At 52.3% G+C, this 3,180-nt stretch overlaps 1 protein-coding gene across 1 annotated transcript in view; it reads left to right on the forward strand.

The window, feature by feature from the left end:
• Nucleotides 1-3,180, forward strand: part of TRPM1 (transient receptor potential cation channel subfamily M member 1) — a 63,704-nt gene that overhangs the window by 11,826 nt on the left and 48,698 nt on the right. The gene's annotated exons all lie outside the window — the stretch shown is intronic.

Here is a 3,180-nt window from a genome sequence, read left to right on the forward strand (position 1 = left end):
GTTTGCTTCCCCAGGGCCAGCGTTCGTTCCTATTATCATGCCCCAAGGTGTTCAGAATCACCATTTCCGACAGGTGAATGGAGAGCATCTATCCTCAGGTGGGTGGAGGATCTAAAGTGTCTGTAAATGAGCCACAGGCGGCTCTGGTTTCCTGTCGCGCTCTGCAGGGTCCCCGGCCCCCCGTCATTACTTTGGCATCACTCAGCCCCGCGTGCGTGCCGGCAGGGACGGAAGGGTGTTTGACTAAGCAGTCCTCCACACAGCCACCTTTCACCTGCACCGGTGCCTCTCAGCAGCCACTCAGGGGGCTGAGCCGAGACCTGGTGACCGCCCTGGTGAGCACTGCTGGGTGGCCGGAGGCCGAGGCCCAAGGCCGCTGCAGGCGGTGTTGATAAGGGCTGGAGGCAGCCCTGGCGACATTCCATCTGAGCGGTTTACTTCTTCACGGAGTCATTGCTGGAGGGCGAGCCCATCCCCTCTGCCAGGCACTCCCGGAGGCACTGGGGACACAGCAGAGAACTGAGCGGGGCTGCAGTGGCTTCTGTGGGAGGACAGAAGTGGGGGGGCGAGTTCAGCGGGATGAAGTGTATGAAGGACAGGAAGCAGGGCTGGGGGGAGACGGGGAGTCCCCTGAAGGGGGGACATTTGAACAGAGCCTGGAACACTGCACGGGCTGATTTGCATGTCTTGCTTCCTCAAAAAAGATTTCAGGCAGAGCGGCTCTTGGACCTCCTTGTCCTCAGAAGATTCTAGAACATTTCTGGAGACTCGGCAATAACTCGGAATTTTGAACTGAGGATATTCTTCTTAAGTAAACTGTAAAAAATCAATAGCTATTACTAAAGCAAAGGATTTTTGCTCCCGGGGAAGTATGTCAGTCACATGCTCACTTTTTTATTAGAAAAAATAATGGATTTTCAGTGCAGCAGAGCAAAGTGGGTCGAGCCTGGGATGGGCCGAGGACCCAGCTGCTGCTGGTGTCCCCAGCTGTGAGCAAGGCCCGGTGCTCATTACTCTGAGAAGAACCACCTGCTGGATTCTTACTGGAGGGGGCTGAGAGGGAGGGCCTGTGAGGCAGGTAGGGGGCAGGGCTTAGACAGGGAGCAGTGGGAGGGGTTTAGCGGAAGGGCCAATAGGGTGGATGGGGTGGGGCTTAGACAGGGAGCAGTGGGAGGGGCTTAGCGGAAGGGCCAATAGGGTGGATGGGGCTGGGCTCAGACAGGGAGCGGGTGGGGCTGAGACCGAGAGCCTATGGAGCGGGACTTACACTGGCCCAGGAGGCGGGGCCTAAGATCCAAGGGCATTCCATGGTCATGTCTCTAGAACCATTCCCCAGCCTGCCCTTGTCTTTCACGCCCTTGACAATTTTTGAAGAGTATCGGTCAGTTATTTTGTAGAATGCCTCTTAATTTGGGTTGTGCGACGTTTCCTTTTGATTAGATTCAGGTGAGGCGTTTTTGAAATTTTTGATCTTAGTGCATTTTATCCGGAAGCTCATGGGGAATATTTGCTCCGTTCCTGGTGATGCGCACTTTGTTTTAGGTGGTGTTCACCAGAGTCCGCCACTAAGTCAAGTTGCTAACTTCTCCTTTTTTTGGAAGTAACGAGTGTCTACGGGAGATCCTTTGAGATTATATACGTGTACTATTACTCTTCAGACTTCCGCCCGCTGTAGCATTTGTAAACGATTCTTGATGGTTGCCAAAGGGTGATTTTCCAATTCTTTTCCAAATGCAATCACTCCTTCTGCATTTATCAGGTGACTTCCCATCTCCCCTACATATTTACATACAGGTGGATTTATCTCAGTGTGGATTCATGGGTCCTTACTTCAGTGAAAGGGTTACAATTCTTCCTCACGATCACTGATTTTCATGCTCAAATTATCCGAGACGAAGCCGTGGGAGCCCCTTCGAAGTGGCTTCCGTGTTCTTTCAATAAGTTCCCACGTCAGAAGAAAACACGTCCTTGCTTCCTGGCAGGAGATGACCCAGGCTCTCCTCACACTTCTTCTGCAGCAGTCCTGGACCCAGGCATCCCTCCAGGGAGCCCCGGGTCCTCTTAGGGGAGAACGCTACTCAGACACCAATATTTGGGCACTGAGTAAATTCCCTGCAACTGGAGCGTTACTGCCGCTAGGCCTTGTCAGGGGGCAGAGCCAGGAAATGTATGACTGACTGTACATGCATAAGACACACACATGTATGCATGGTGGGCATGCGACCCCCGTGGTCCCAGCCTCCTGACATTTGCGCCTGTGTAGCTGCACATTGGTCCTGGCCTGTTCGTGGTGATGCTCTCGGCTAAGGATGCCCGAGGCCTGTATCACCGATGCCCCTCAGGGGCCAATGCTGTGGCTGGACCAGCCCTGTGATTCTCATTCTGATTGCAAGATGCAGGCCCCCCAAAAAACATCGGGGCACTTTGAGGGACAGGATTTCTGACTCAGGCCCTCGAGTGTACACGCCGCACCGAGAGCCACCCAGCGGATCCTTTGCAGCCTCATTCCGGATGAGGCCACAGCCCCAGCCGCGGCTGGACTGGGTCCTCGTGGAGACGCGACTCAAAAGCTCCCGGCTAAGCCCAGCCACGTCCTGGGCCACGGACACTGTGAGGCAATAAACACGTGTTGTTTTAAGCCACCAAGTTTTGGTGCAATTTGTCCTGTTAAGCAATAGATAATTAACACCATATGTTACACGTACCTGTGTGGAGTGCGTGTGTGTCTGTGTGTGCGTGTGCGTGTGTGTGTGTGTGTGTGTTTGTGTGGAGTGCGTGCGTCTGCATGTGTGTGCGTGCGTGTGTGTGTGTGTGGAGAGAGACCACACACATCTATATCTGCTTTTATATCTATCTCTACGTATTACAAACCATAGGTTCCTACTGATAATGTCAACCTCAGTCGTACGCTATAGGGATTTATTCTAACCTTCCCTACTTCTCGTAAAAAGCTTCTCCAATAGTGAGCTCTCACGTTCCATGGATTTCTGATTTGTTCAGTTCTAGAATCCTAGGTCTCTGCGAAAAGGTAGCCTTCTCACGGGAATTCACTGTTTAAAGCCCTCCTCGTCTTTAGCCAAAGGCATATAGAGTCTAAATACTGCGAATGTGATGTTTTTATTTTTTTCTCACCAAAAACAAGTAAATAAATAACGCTCTCTCGACTTCTCTGGGAAGTGG

This window comes from Pteropus alecto, unplaced genomic scaffold (genome assembly GCF_000325575.1).
Source record: "Pteropus alecto unplaced genomic scaffold, ASM32557v1 scaffold102, whole genome shotgun sequence".
Lineage (NCBI taxonomy): Eukaryota > Metazoa > Chordata > Mammalia > Chiroptera > Pteropodidae > Pteropus > Pteropus alecto.